Source organism: Excalfactoria chinensis, chromosome 1 (genome assembly GCF_039878825.1).
Source record: "Excalfactoria chinensis isolate bCotChi1 chromosome 1, bCotChi1.hap2, whole genome shotgun sequence".
NCBI lineage: Eukaryota > Metazoa > Chordata > Aves > Galliformes > Phasianidae > Excalfactoria > Excalfactoria chinensis.
The window spans coordinates 122668285-122684270 of record NC_092825.1 but is presented as its reverse complement, the minus strand read 5'-3'; positions in this window follow the sequence as shown (position 1 = coordinate 122684270).

Below are 15986 nucleotides of genomic sequence, written 5' to 3'. Positions count from 1 at the left end.
AATGTTCTAGACCTACCACTTCCAAGTGACATGAAGGATTATAGTACGGGCTTCTGTGGTTCCATTAGTAGTGAAATGTTGAAGAAGGAAAGTGTGAGTCACTAATGAATGAAAGGGGTGGATTAGTGACAGTGGACACAAACAAGGTTGACGTAAGTGCCTTCTTTGCTTCTTGCTGAATGTCACCCTTGTGCTACTATCTGCATGCTATAAAAACAAATTGTTATGTACTTATCTGTCAGATTCATAAATTGTGTTACTGTAAAAATGTTTGTTTACCATTTTAAAAGACTTTGTCTATTCACAGCTATGACATCTGGAAGCAGGAGAAGAGGAATAAAAAATATTACTAGTTTTATTTTATTATAGTTTTCACTCTCTTGACAAAGTTGATAATAAGAGTGGACTCAAGTTCAAACTGCATTTTGATATTGGCAGGAAAAAAAAAGCATAAGCATGCAGGGTCTTCCCAGCAATGGCTGTGAAACTCTCCTGCTTGTGGAGATCTATTATGCACTGAAATATTTTATTGAGGGCAGAACCCTTTACACAACAACACCTCATTGTTTCTCTACTGAGATCCAACCCTGCAACCATAAGCAACTGCAAACCCACTGAATTCCTTCCGCAGAATTCTACAGGCTTTGGAGTAGACCCTAGAGCTTTAAGTAATTAAAGTTGGCTTTCCTGAAAGGTTAGATGCTCTCTTTCCCCTCTCTGAGCCTCCCACATCTCCTACGCAGATGCTGGAGGATCCTGGTTCAAGCACTCTGGTCTGGTCCTGAGGGTAGGCGTGCTCCTGGATAATGTGTGATACTCCTGCTCTGGCTGCAGTGAGTCATCTGCTCAGCATCCACATCTACACACATCTCATGGGCTTTGCAGAGTGACTGCAGAACATTTGTGCTGGCTGCTGCACTGTGTCCCCCATACACAGGAGCTTTGCGGAGGGAGAATGGGAATCCTTCAGATTCAAGAATTCAGGAGGAAGTCAATTAGGGGGTTGAGGAGGATTTTGCAATAGAGCAGGGAATGTGTTTGGCAGATAGGAAAAGGCAAAAGCATTTTCAGTGCACGGGATGGGGTTAGATGCAAAAATAAGTAGGAAGCTTAAAAAGAGTGAGAAGACATCAGCCTTGCAAGTTGCATACACTGATGTCTCAGGGATGTGTTTTGCTTTTATATCTTCCTAACATTTCCTGAGATGTGAAGAGTGAGGTCAGTTTCTTAGAAAATTTCCTAGGACTACAGCCCAGCACATGAAAGTCCTATTAAAATATACAAGCTTGCTGCTCTAAGCCCATAATTTTAACAGGTTGGTTGGTTTAACAAGACCTACTTTGGAGTGCAGACCTACATTCTGAGATGTGTTTTGGATTAGTGTGATGGAAATGCGTTGGTTTTATAGGTCAATTTTCCACTGTAAATTGCTTCTCACTTTTAATGGATTTTTATCCTCTAGCAGGTTTGGTCTTTTAACAGGAATTCATTGGATGAACACACAAGTGGTTCAGTCTCAAAATAAGAGCTGATTCATGACGTTAGCACTAGTAATGGACAATATACTAAGGACTGGATTCTCCACATCAGTGGAGTGGTTCTTTATGCTCTATGGCTACCCTACCACCAATCAAGAGTCCAGCCACTGCCTGGTAAAACCTTGCAGTAGTCCTGTATTATCAGAAGCCCTTAGAGGAAGAGCTCTGCATCAGGAGATGGCAAGACTGCCTTTGTCTGTGGCCCTTTCATGCCTATATAACAGTAATAAGATCTACTACATCCCTTGGTGAATGTGCACACATCCCTGTGCCAAGGGTTCTCCATCTCATTGATCACAGCAGCTCTGGGCTGCAGGAAATGGGTGAGCAAGCTTGAGGGAACTTCATCATCCATCCTTAGACATGAATCAGCACATGCCTTGCTAACATTGTCCAGGCTGCAGGAGAATGGAAATCACATCACTTACGCAGATAGCCTGCACTTGAGATGGGTGGTCTGATTACACTGGCCAGTATCCCACTGCATGGTGGCAGGAGCAGGGATCATAGCAAGTGTCTAATCCTCCCCGCTCACCTTAGGCTCCCATCTTGCAGTATGGGATATCTTGTTCTCTGGAGCGTCTTTGTACTTCATCATTGGCTACAAATGCATAGCTTGATCTGGACCTCCAACCGTAAGTAGCCTAATTTTAGTCCTTTGCTCTTGGCCTCTCACTTCACTTTTCTGACAAGGGTGGTAGCATCTGTCATACAAGGAGTGGGTTTTTGTGACTGTGGTGGAATTGAAACTGCGTGACAATATTGTACTGACAAATGGTTCACAAACTAGTCCTTTTTCTCTTAAAAACTGTGGCAATGTGTACAATTTGTTATGGGTGTATTTTATGCAGATACCTTTTAATTATGTCATTATTCCTTTATGTTGTGCTTACTCCATGACATTAATGTTTTCCTCTAAGTACAGATACTCAATGCAAGAGGAATGTTTTCCTGGCCTAGTGACATTGTTCCAAAAGCCCAGATGCAGGGGATCAAAACTATTTACTACATTAAGACAAAGCAAGAAACCTCTCCATCCCTCAAAAATAAATAAATAAATAAATAAATAAATAATATTAATTTTAAAAAGACAAATACAAAGTGTTAGTTTCTACTGCTTTGGAAACAAAACATTTCAGTTTTGCTTTAGGAAATGACATCTTGAACGCTGGCTAGTATTTATGAAGTACTAAAGAAAATAAACTTTAGAAGTAGGAAAAAAATAGTTGTTATAGGTTAAATAGGGAGATCTACGTTGATACAAAGTGAGCTTTCTCTTCTGGCTAGAAGATATTTTCCCCTTTCTTTCCTTTTGTTTTTCAGATTTGGCCACTGAACCAAAAATAATCTGTCATGCCTGGAGCTCAAGTTTATATGTTGTGAATGTTAATGGCCACAGGAAGAATAGCTCAATGTAAATAAGTTACGTTTTCAAAATTAATGAGGTCTGCTAATTGAGTTTATCCAGGTAATAAAATCCATCTAATAAAATGAATCCATCAAATATAATTCTTCCAGTTCTATAAAAAATATATGTTTCTCTGCCTGTATATCATCTGTGTGGAGATAATGAATACCTTGTGACATTGGGGTCATAGGTCAAATCCCAGACCTTATTACAAATCTAGGGAAAATTACCTTTTCACTGACCTATAGTACGACCTAATAGTCTAGGAGGAGTTAAAGGCCAATTGTTCATTCAGCATCACCAAATAATATATATATAAGTGTATATATATATATTTAATAACACTGATGCAATGAAAACTTACTGCTGTAGATGTGGATTTATAGCACATCCACAGGGATTTCTCATGCAGATCTCAAGATGTCAAAAAACAACATAACAGCAACACTCTGAAGTGCATGTTTGAAATGAATGATGACAGACCTTGGCGTGTCGGGTACGGTTTTATTGTTCCTCCAGTGATTTGCGATAGACCCGAGCAGTGCATCTTTAACAACTCAAGACGACAAGCTTCTCTCACACATTTAAGGATGTGGGTTAATTGCAGATACTCTTGCTGGCTGCAAGGAGATGAGGTGTTCAGGGTGCAGCTCCACACAGCATTGCCACAAGCCTTTCCAAGAGATCCCAGCACTCCTTTGCTGTGGCTTCCAGGTGGGGCTGGGGCAGGGCTAGGCTGCCACATAGAACCAAGGAGATAGCCCAGGTTCTTCAAAAGCCCTTGGAAAGGGGGATCTGGGGCTGTGATCTGGGTTCCTTGCTCTGTTTTACAGCACAGCCCCTCCAAAAACCATGTCAGTGGAAGTAGGAGGTAGCTCAATGACCTGCAAGGTGAGCAGGACCAAGCTGCACCCCAGAGGTTGCTCAGCTTTCTGGCTAAAGAGAGTGGCTTTAATGTGAAAAGAGTTGCCTTTTCTGCAGCTGAAAACACTGCCCAGTACCAGCTATTATGAAACCTTTCATAAGAGCCTCATGCAGTCAGAACAAGGGGAGCCTTAAATAGTCACAGCTGTTCTCCACATTCATTTGCTCTCTTCTTTAAAGGCTCAGTCCCATTCCCAGCATGCAGGTCATTCACATGTCTTTCCCAGTGAGTTTTTCTCCCAGTTCCTCTCCAGCTAGCCACACAAACACGTCTCCCATGCTTTCCTCCACGACCATATCGAACAGCATCCCACAGTCTCAAGCCGGCCTTGATTTGCAGGTCTGCTGCCCTGTAATGACTGACAAACAGGCCACAGATTACTTCCATTTTATGACTGGAGTTTAGGGAAATTGAGCATCCTAATTAAGCACAGATGTAAGGTTAAAGTGTAGAACAATCTGGACTGGTTTTCATTTAAGTCCCTTTCTGATTCATTTGGTTCTATAAGAGAGTCACAATTAGAAAAAAATATTTTGTCAATGTTGAAAGACATGTGATGTAGAACTGATTGGATTAAATCTGAGTTCATGTGAATTTTGGCAAATTCAATTAGGAGAGGCCCTTGCAAGTACTCTGTGGAAAACCTCCAATGGCTTTGCAGACTGTATTTGGATTTTCCAGTCCATAACGCTGCATGTGTTGACAGCGTGCCATTGCAGCGTAATGTGCGAGCATTACAAACAAGTTTCTTTGCTTTGCAGGAACCGTAAGGTCAGATATGCAACAAGACTGCAAGCCCAGCTGCATGCGAGGCTTCCCAGACCGTGTCGAACCCCAAGTGGGTGTGCTCTGGGGGAAAGGCACGGACAGACCATGGTGGGCTGCATTGAATGAGATACTAATTTCTGGCTGCAATCCCTAAGTGCCACCATTGTAAGCAAGTACTTATACCAGGTATTATGAAATGAGTTTCTGGTTCTGAAGGTTGTGGGTTTGATCTTGCTGCTTTTTGGCAGTTGTCCGATTGCTCCTTACTTTGTTTCATAGCTTTTGCATAGGGAAAATACATGCAGAAGGTGCTGTGTCAAGTGGGACCTACTCAGGGTGTAGGGAGGTGGGAATTGGCTGAGTTTTGTCCAAACCAAACCTCACCACTCCCAGCCCTTCCTCCCCACACAGACACAAATGCCTCCCTGCTAGAGGTAACGAGCCTGAAACTGTTTTCTTTTCTGACTTTGTTCGAGGTAAAATTCAGCTGCTGGCTTCCCCTGCACTAGGTAGGAATGTGCATCAATTTTAGTACTGGTAACATATGTTGTAGGCTTATATTATTTTTTATAATCCTTTGTTCTGTCTCTGCTGGCAAAGCACAATCGCCGGGGCTCCTTTGGCTTGATAACAGCCCTGCACAAACCAACAGGCACACAGGCACAGCCTTGTTTGTGAAAAGCACTTATTTTCCTTTCCTCAGAAATGCAATATTTTTCTATTGATGCAGAACGGATTTGCTTCTCTCTGCTCTCTCTGTTCTCCAGGCATGCAATGGATAGCATGGCAGAAGAAAAGAAAAAGCAAAACTAAACAATAATAGTACATTAAAATGGACCCCTGCAATACAGTCAAAACAGAAAGTGGGGAGAAGGACTGGTAATAGAACCACGGCATTCTCTGGCCATGTCCCATCACTCCTCATAGAGGGGGATTTGTCCCACGTGTCTCATCAGGGGTAAGTCCCCTTTTTGCTGTGGCTTTCTGAGGAGCCCCTGGCTGGGCCAGCTTTGCCAAAGAGCTTGAACTGATTTCAGAAGCTTTAGAAATGCTTGCTGCTTTTTTATTCCATTTACAATGCCCCTTCTTCTTTCTTTTTCTTGCAAAAGATATGGAAAGAACAAAAGTCACTTAATGTGTTTCCCCAAAAATAAAAAGAAGCAAAACTGTCTTGTAATGAAAACCCCCCAAAAGCAGCAACAAGGGGTGCAGCAGCCATGTGATCTGGAACAGTGGTGGCTGCAGATGCGGCTGCTCTGCAATACACACAACATTCAGGCATGCCTCAACCCACTTCAATTTCCTTCTTTTGTCAGATTTTTGTATTTGGTGATTCTGCCAGCAGCAAGAGTTGTTTACACTGACCCTCTCCACCACGGGTCTCTTCTTCTGTGCATTTACCAGTATTGACTCATGGCACTGCAGAAAGCGTGGCAGTTCAGCGTGCTGATGCATCTCAGGCTCCTGCTCTTTAATAACAAGTTCTCTTCTCAGAAAAATTTTCCTCTTGGTGGAAATTCTGGGCTCCACTGAGTCAGTGGGAATTTTGCCCTTTCCTTTCATCCTGCCAAGATTTCCTCTGTCGTCTTCAGATTGCGTTGTGAATTTTCTCCCCATTTTATCGTCTCTGGAACTCACTTCCTGCACTCCTCGAGTGCCAGTGTTGACCTATTCCAGCACCCTTCCCCTTAAATGCTGCTCTGTGGTCAAAAGTCCTTGTAGGAAAGCCCAGGAAAATTTTCTCTGGAGAACCTTAAAATAAGACGTGCAATCTTCTGCAATCTGGTATACCACAAGGCAGAAGAGGAAATTATGCTCAGATCTTTTGTACCATTCAAATTGACATAAGGATTAATCCTTCAGATTTAGGTGGAATCTGAGCCGGCTCTTCCACCTCTCTAAGTTTTGGATGCATAATTATGTCTCTGTGGGGAGACCAGGGATAGATTCTGTATGACACAATTATTCTTCCCCTTGTCCAGCCATCACAAACAATGAGGCCAACTTTTTTGATATTTCCTTGGAAGTATGCACGCAAATCTCATTAACAAATTAAATGCTATGAAGAAAATCGTCTTGAAGCCTTGCCGTAGTTGTGAAGGAGCCAAGTTGGGTCATATTGCAAACTTGAAAAGAAAATGACTAAGCTAGTGATCTCTGTTTTGGAAAGAAACTTTTCCTTGGAGGTGCTTTGGAGGCATGTGGGAGTGTTTATTTGTCTGGTATATGTGAATTATTCAGTTACATCTTACTGAACTGCAGATCATTATTTTTTACTGAGGTGCTTCTCCAAATCCATTGTAGCCAAATCAGCTCAGGTCAGTATGGTTCTAATATATTACTGTTGAAATTATGCTGTGATAGTTACCCTTTCTTTTCTTTTTCTGTAGTGTGATGGTTGGATTCTGTACAATTAGGAGCTGTGCAGCCACCACTTGCCTCTCTACTTGCCCATAACAGCAGCAGTGCAATAGCTTCCACCAGAAGCAGTTTCTTACCCAGTCACCTGGGCTTTATGAACTCAGTTGTTACTGAGTCAGTGGGCTGTAGGACATCACTTCTGAAGTACACTCAGGTGTACTGACAATCCACTTCTCAGCACCAACTTCAGGATGCACCTTTAATGGTCAGAATCACCTGGGGACCACAGGTGGGCAGGCACAGATCTGCAGCACAGTGCTGCATGATGTGAGTATGATGTGGAATCATACTCAGGTTAACAACCCCCCTCTCTCCTTCTGTCCCTGTAAGCTGCAATATGTTGTCATTTAAAGATCTTCTACATGGCTCTGGTTTCTTTCACTGTACAGAATGGGGCTTCTGGAAAATGCCTTTCTAAGGCACTGGATGTCATTGGTTTTGCATGGGTATGAGATCCATGAGCAAAATTTGTCAAGAAGGACATAATCCTAATTCTGTCTGGAACTGATAAAGGAAACGTAACAACAACTGTTATTATCAGAAATACACACGTGCCAACAGACTTCAACACATTCGGTATTAGATCCTTGTAAATTGGGCTTGTTCACTTACTAATGCCCAAAATGGAGCTTCTAGTTGAGCATCTTGCAGCCTGTTGTGTAACGGTGCAATCCTGCTACACTAACTCCAAAGTCATGAAGGAAAAAAATAAATAAATCCAAGTGTCAAGTTACTGCGTGTTGCATACGTACATGGTAACAGCTAATGAAGTCCGTGCTTATGCCAGGCAGGAAGGGGAAATCTGCAGCCTTGTTAACACTTCTGAAATGAGAGGCAGAAAAAAATCTCATTTGAAATTGTGGATCTGCCTTCATACCAACACAAGATGGATCGTGCCCATGAAGGCATGCAAAGAAACAGAGCAAAACGCACTCCTAGAAATACCTTGGACTGAATAGTTTGGAGGTGCCGCAACCCTACAATTTCCAGGGAACTGGACAGAAATTTTCCCTCTAAATTTGAACTGATCTGAAGCGGAATGAAAATGGTGCCCAGCTGTTAGCAAATTCTTTGTGCCCACCTTTCTATGGTTCTCCTTGGGCCTGACTCACCTCCTTCTGGGATCACTGAACATCCCACTCCTGAATTTGTCGGAAGCTTGTCTGATCCTTTACCCTTAAAGCACAATATCTGAGAAATTTATGTACAAAGTTGTGAATTGATATAAAAGTAAACATTTATTATACAGAGAATAAATATGGAAAAGCAATTTTATATTATGGAAAAAATCATTCTGTCAGAGACACTGTGCACATGATCTAATAAAACTCTTAGGAACACATGAGGGAAACGCGGGGTTCTTTCACAGTGGGGTGAATTTCACATGTAAGACCTCAGCTACACTGAGATCATGCTGTGAAGCAACCTATTGTATACATTTTGCATTGAAAACAAAAGGTAGAACTTCATTGAAATAATCATAAAACTATTTTTCCTATACTAACTACAGCTGTGGGGCATGTTTCTATGGAAACAGTTTTCCTTATGTGCTTCTCTATTGCTAAAGGTCTCAAATGGACCTTCTGTCTACTCATTGCCTGTATAAACTGCAGATTCTGTACAATAATCTCTAACACAGATCAGCTGAATCTCCTGATATGTGTCAGAAAACATTATCAGGAGGCAAACACCAGTTATTGCAGGTTCCCATAAATTTATAGATAATCAGGTCCTTAGTGGCAAGTTGGCATCTTCAGTGTAAGGACTGTATTGAGGAGTTCTGATTAGAGGTCATTGTCCTACCCAAAGCTGTAACACGCAGCCAGGAATTCTGCAGCTTCACCTTTGCTGTATGAAGATTTATGTTGCTTTGATTTGAATAATTTATGCTGCATAGTGCCTTTCAGATACCAGAAGCTATAAACAATTTGTTCTTTGTTGACATAAGTAAAACACTTGCAAAATCGCTGATTAAATGAACTGTACACCTTTAATACCTTTCTTATGGTAAGCCATCCTTGTAGGAAGGGAAGGCACAAGTAAGCCTGATATTCTTTCAGTGATACATGACAGCACAAGTTGTTGGTGGATAAAGCCATGTAGACTACGAGACAGCTGCTATTTAAAAATACAGAATAAACCTTTTTAGCTATGCTCAAGCTATAAGGTAACAGTACATAACGTGTAAGCTCTTTTTATATTCTTTTTACATTCAGAGACACTAAAATGTAAAGATACACAAATGCAGACATTTTTATATGCCTATGTACAAATAGTATTCTGTACACAAATGATTCAGATGCAGATGAAGTATAGAGACTGTGATACCTACCTGACTGGGTATTGTTCAGTCTAGTAAATGGCAGTAGGTACATCTATGGGGGCAGCTCTGAAAGTAATGCCTCCTATTTTATGATGTTGGCCCACGGCATCAGATGCAGATGTCGGTAGTATGGCAGTAGGGGTTAAACCTTCCCACCAACATCCCATTATATTTTGTTGCTGTGCGACAGATGGCAGCAAAGGGACAGCCTGGCAAAATGGTGCCTGGCATGGAAGTGCGGGTAAAGCGAAGGTGTGTCATTTGATTTCTCCATGTGGAAAAAATGGCAGCAATTGACATTTTTGAATGCTTGCAGAACATTTTTGGAGACCAGGCAGTGGGTGTGAGAACAGTGAGGTGGTGGGTGGTGCATTTCATTAGTGGCAATAGAGACAGTGGGTCATCTCCACTGGTGCAAATTTTTACAGGTGTGGCATTCAACTCTTGTTCTGGTGAAAATGCATAGACAGTGGTGGTGACTGCTGAAAACTAGTGTTTCTTAGCTAATAATTTGTTCTGTCAAATATTTTTATTGTGCTCTTTGTAGCTGTTGGAGTTTCCATGGAAATAAATAGGAAGCATAACTTTCAGAGTGACCTATGTGCATTTATCACAATAACCAGAAAGATTTGTTTTCAAACTGTGAAATATTATCAAAGAACATCACGGTCCACAGCCATGCATATTGTTGCCAGAATGAAACTGTGTTATAACAACTCCTAGTAAACTATGAAGTTTACAGGCAGTAACTTGGGTCCCCAGTACAACTAAAACTTTGGAATGGGTCTGGTCCAGAGGAAGGCCATAGAGACCATCAGAGGACTGGAGCACATCTCCTGTGAAGACAGGCTGACGTAGTTAGGCTTGTTTAGCATGGAGAAAAGAAGAGCCTGGGGAGATCACATTGCAGCTTTCCAGTACTTGAAGGAAGATCATATGAGAGAGTGAGATCAACATTTTACAAGCGCAGATAGTGAAGGACAAAGGGGAGTGGCTTTGGACTAAAAGAGGAGAAATTTAGGTTAGATGCTAGGGAGAAATCCTAACAAGCCACCCAGAGAATCTGTGGGTAACCTGTCTCTGGTGGTGTTCAAGGCTGGGTTGGTTGGAGCCCTGGGCAGCCTAAGCTGGTGAGGGCCAGCCCTGACTACAGAAGGTGGCTGTACTCAGTGATCTTTAGTGTCCCTTCTAATCTAGGCCATTCAGTGATTCTATGAACTTGTGAGTTCTTGTTATTGTGCAGGTGAGTAAGACTCATCCTACCCTTTCAGCATGTCCAGCAGAGCTGGACAGTCTAAAATGTCCGATATTTTATGTAAGAATTTCCTCTTTCTGGTTTTATTCTGTGGCACAGTACTTTTGGACACTGATAGAAGACTTTTATATGTACTTCATGTTTTCTATGTGCTGCAAGGTGGCTAAATCTGTCCTGTCTGGGTAAATGTGCTTAGGCTAACCTTACTAGCTGGGCATGCTGTCTTTGGGTGAAGGGCAGCAGGAGGGAACATCCAGTAGTTGAAGACGGCGTCCTTGTTTATTACTGTCTCTGCAGCCTCACCATGCAGTCCATATTGTCATCACCATGAATTACCAGCCATAGACTGGGAAGAAAATTTCTCACTTTAGAAAAAGATGCAGATTTCCTGAACTCACCATTATGATTGTTTATACCAGAGCAGAGTGTGCTCAGAATAACCAGAGGTTGCTGTAAGCATGTTGGGCTCAATCTGTGACCTCCTAGAGGACCTTCTTCTTTTTTTTCTTTCCACTGCTTTTACATAAATTTGATTCCATTGCTTTAACTGTTGTTTGAATACCTAGGGCTTTCATTTCCTCCAGATGAACGTTTTGAAATGGTGTGGAGTCTTGAAAGCACATTCAGCGAAGGGAAACCTGCAGAGTGGTTCAAGGGTGGTGGATCTCACTGGATCTAACAAAGGGGAAGCTGTGGAAGAAGGACATCCCGCTGAAAAGACATATGGACAGAAAGATAGAAAAAAAAGGAAAATAAATAGACAATTAAAAAACTAAGCTTTTGTGTTCTCAGTTTACACATTTTGGTTCACTCCAGGCAGTTTTCAACCAGTCAACATCAGCCACCCATGAATACCTCTGTCCATTGAAATATCCGAGGTCTCATTACAGGTGTATTGAAATGTTAAATATCAGCTTAATTTTTTTGTTCTGATTTGTGCTATATAAATTATTAATTACTGACTGGTGAGATACAAGTACTTATGGAACATGGGCAATCATTTCAAATATATAAACTTATTTCATAATTAGGTCTCACTTCATGGTCACATTCACGAACCTAATATTGTTAGCTCTGGAACTGTGCAAAAGCTACATTAAGGAGATTCAATCTAACACTATAACATTTGCTATTCTGCTTTTTCTTCTTCTTTTTTCAGTTGGTTTCTTTTCTGTTGTTGCTGTTATTGTTAACATATTCAAGCTGCATCTAAGCCCCATGCACTGTCTTGGGCTTACCTCCCTTCTCCCAGTTGTCAAAGTAAATCTCTGTTGGGGTTAAATGCAAAGCAAATGAGTAAGTAAGGAAAACTGCGTTAAAAAGAAGGCATTCTGGAGCCAGAAACATCTCTACTCTGTAGCTTTCTTTGCCCCTGGCAGATGCCAGTGTTGCAGGGCAGCTTACAAATGTGAGCACCAGCATCTGGGGTCACCTAGCACTGTGTGCAAACTCTTTCCCCCAACCCATACCAACAATGAGAAGCCTGCTCAGACCTTGAGCTGCAGCTACTCTGATTCCTATTGCATTTAACACCGATGTTTTACCAGCTAACTGTGGTTCTGTGTTTTCAGCTCTGACGATTTCCTTTGCTGAAATAATATTTCCATCATTCATAAACACTGCTTTCCACCATCGCTTTAGCTCCAGGCATGTCAGAATACGTTTAAGCTATCGACACCTGTATCTCGACTCACCCTCTGAATTATGGAAGAGCAGTAAGGGCTGCCCATTGGAATGGCAACTTCATTAATCAGCCTTTTAATTTCACAGTGTATTGCTGCTAGGGATGAAGAGATGCCTGACTTGGGTTTAGCTAAACCTATGCTAACTGCAGTGTTTACAAAGGAAAGCATCACACACACACACACATAAACATAAATATTAAACAAGATATAATCATATTTGCAGTTAAAGACGGTGTTTTTCATTCTAAACACATCCATCCCTTTCCCTTCTTTGTTTTGTGACATGCAGTTTTTAGGTTGTTCCTTTCACTGTTTGCATTTTGTGGGATGGAGAAACCTGAATAAACTTCCCTTTAAAACCTCTGTCACAAATCTGTTCTGGATTCAGTCTGTTCTGGAGATGGTGGTTACCCTCATGGCCTTTGATATTTAGAATCAGGAATTTATGGTCTGTGTCCATCAGAAGCACAGTAAACAGTGATTTTTAGGATGGCAGTGTAATTCAGGTAGGAAAGGACCCCAGTGGGTCACCCAGTCCAACTTTAAGTATGGTCCCATAGGCAACTGAGCCATATGCACTTATAGCTCTGTATGTCTCATCAGTCTTGCTTCAGTTTTTTGAGGAACATGACTATGAAGACTATATAAGTATTTTCCTAGTGAATATTGACTTAGATTAAGGAGTCTATGTAGTTTATTATTTGTCAAATATAATTTTTAAAAAAGAAGAAAGCATTTTTTTGTAAATAGTTTTGCTTGGCCAAATAATTTCAGAATTTTTTGATGATTGTTTTGCTAAATTCTTTATCATTCTTTACACTGAAGATGGCTTTCAGCAGCAGACCTAAGCTTGACATCTTCCTTTCAGCTTGGCAAATAGGAGAAGCACACAAGGTCACCTGGCTTGCAGCTCAAGTCTAACGTGGAGGTAGGAAAAACTGGTGACTGCTGAGTCTCGTTGCTGATCGACTGTCTAATAAAATATAAAAATGAAGCAATGTCAAGAAATGTCTGTTTAACCACCCCTGCCAAAAATATTTCTTAAAGTACAGTTCAGGATTAGCAAAGGTACTAATGCAATTTCTTTCCCACTGGACCTGTTTTATTTTAGAATCACTTTAGAAGTAATAGAAGATCTAAGCGTCCACAGTTTACATTTGATGTTTCAACCAATTTATCTGTTATGTAAGGATGATATATCTGAGTATGGAGGATCTAGAGGCACGGGAAGGTTGCCTGGTAATGCACAAGTAGACCACAAAGGAAGTTTTCTTCTCCCTTGCTCACATTATGATTCCCTGAAGGATGGTATCATTTTCACATCTCCTCCCTCAAGCAGCATGAAGTCTGTGTCCACAGAGCCTGGATATTTGCCATGGGAAAACAAATCAACAAACAGGGATGAAAATGAAACAGAACTCTTTTTTTTTTTTTTTTCTGATTGTTTATGAAAAATCTTAGAAAGAAAAGGACAAAAATTCAGCCATGTTTAGTTACTGTTACTAGTAAGTTATTTTTAAAATGAATTGCATCTCTTTGCTTCTGGAAAAAATAATCACATGAGCTATGATGTAAAAATTTAAACAAGAAAAATTATTCAGAAAACTCCAGTGTATTTCACTCACGTATTTGTAGAAAATGGGGATTAGTCAGTTTCAAGCATTTAAGTGAACATGCAATTGCCCAAACTGTGACTGCTGCAATCCTCAGTGCTGCTCATATGTGCATGTGAGGCAGCCGAGGGGAGCACCAACTGCTTCTCTGTCATGGGGAGAAGGAGGTTGCCTCTGGCAGAGGCATGGCAAAAACAGCTGTGATGGAGTCTCCTTAAACTGTTCCAGCTAGCTCTGCCAGGTTTAATCTGATCATACCCCTCTTTTACTGTAATACAAAAAAACCCAACAGTGTGTAATTACTTAAACCTTCCTTCTCGAATGCACTCTCTAATTTGAGGTGCCTCACCTTTGGTGATTTGTGAGGTATGTGGGACACAATTTTTGAAGAGAATGGCCCTTCACTTACAAATGTTGAAGACAACAGGACTTGACAACACACGCCACGGCTTTACATCCAGACATGTCTCAAATTAGAGAAGCAATGCTGAGTTCTGCTCTCCCCTGCCATTCCAGCACAGGATCCGCATGGTGCAGGTGTGGGGTCTATGTACTGCATGGCTCCTCTCCTTCCGCGTAACATTGCCCTAAGAACTGTAGGTTTGATAATGGGCAGGGAACATGTGGAGATGTTGTGAGATATTGCCCCGCATTTGGCTTCCAGGAAGGAGATGTGATAAGTGCTGAGGCAGAAGGAATAAAAGGGAGAGGACCCATTCAACTTATTATCTGTGGTATGGAAAATGCCTAAGGGTCCCAGGGAACACGACACCGTCAAGCAGTAGACACAACAAAAATAGAAGCAGAGCCCTGAAGTGCAAACAAGGCAAGCAAATGAAGGCAAGATGCTCTGTTACAACCCATTTTGTACTTGGGAAACCGAGGCAGGGAAAGATTAAATAGTGATTTGCTCAACAGCACGTGGGAAATGCATGGCAAAGCCAGAGACCTCCTCCAGTTCTCAAAACCCAGGTGTTCCCAAACTACAGCCAGGCAACATCCCAGCCCCCTTTTGTACCCTATTCTTTTACTTCTGTCTCTCACTGATTTCTTTTATCTACATCAAGACTTTCATATTACAATAGCACTGGCCTCCTGATTTTTTTATTTATTTATTAAACCCTGTATATAACATGATATATTGGGCTCCATGCCACACCTTAGATCAAAGCATGTCTTCTTTCAAAGAGAAGCAGTGGCACTCAGGGCAGGGGGAGCTGAACCCCTCCTGCCCTGATGTCCCTATCCAAACTCCCCACTGAGTCACAGCAAGGACAGACATAGCTTGGAGAAAGGCCACCGTGAACTCTGATAATGCTGACAAGCTGCACTCCCTGTGAACACAATGAGGATACATTAGCACAGGGAGGAACCAAAAATATATAGGATGAAGAAAATTAGGCAAATCAGAGATGCATTCAATTTTGCCTCTTCTCCCAAAGGTCCCTGGAGGAGCACAGGCAGTTTAACCACTTTAACAAGCCGCAGTGTCCAGAGGCAATGTACTTAACTCTCTTCCTCCTTGTACTTTGAGCACCCAGCTCCTTGTTTTCTGCTTGTTGCCAGCAGGGCTTATGCAAGATTTTGTACCTTTAGCCCAACATCAGCTTATAGAATATTTCTCCAGGATCTGTTACCCCCATTCTCCCATTTATTTGCATCAGTGGAGCTGCAGCAGGCTGTCTTCTGCCTTCTCCCTGACTGGAAAGGCACTCAGGGCTCCACAACCTTCCCTATCCCTCCACATACTTTTTGTTATCCCACTGTGGCGATTGCTTAGCACTCTTCATGTGTACCTAGAAACTTCCCTGCCACAGCCCGGCTAACCATGGCGAGCTGATAATCTACTAATTAATGACATGGAGTTAGTGAGTAACTCATGCTTTACAAATAAGTCAGCACACAGAGGTCTCAAGACCCCGGTGCATCCAAAGGAAGCCCGAGAGAAACTAATTGACATCTGTGGGGGCTACAAGGTCTGTTGGCTAGCCTTGCAGCTCTCCACAGCTGCTCATGCATACCCAGAGGAGCTAGGAGGAGGCTGCAGGCA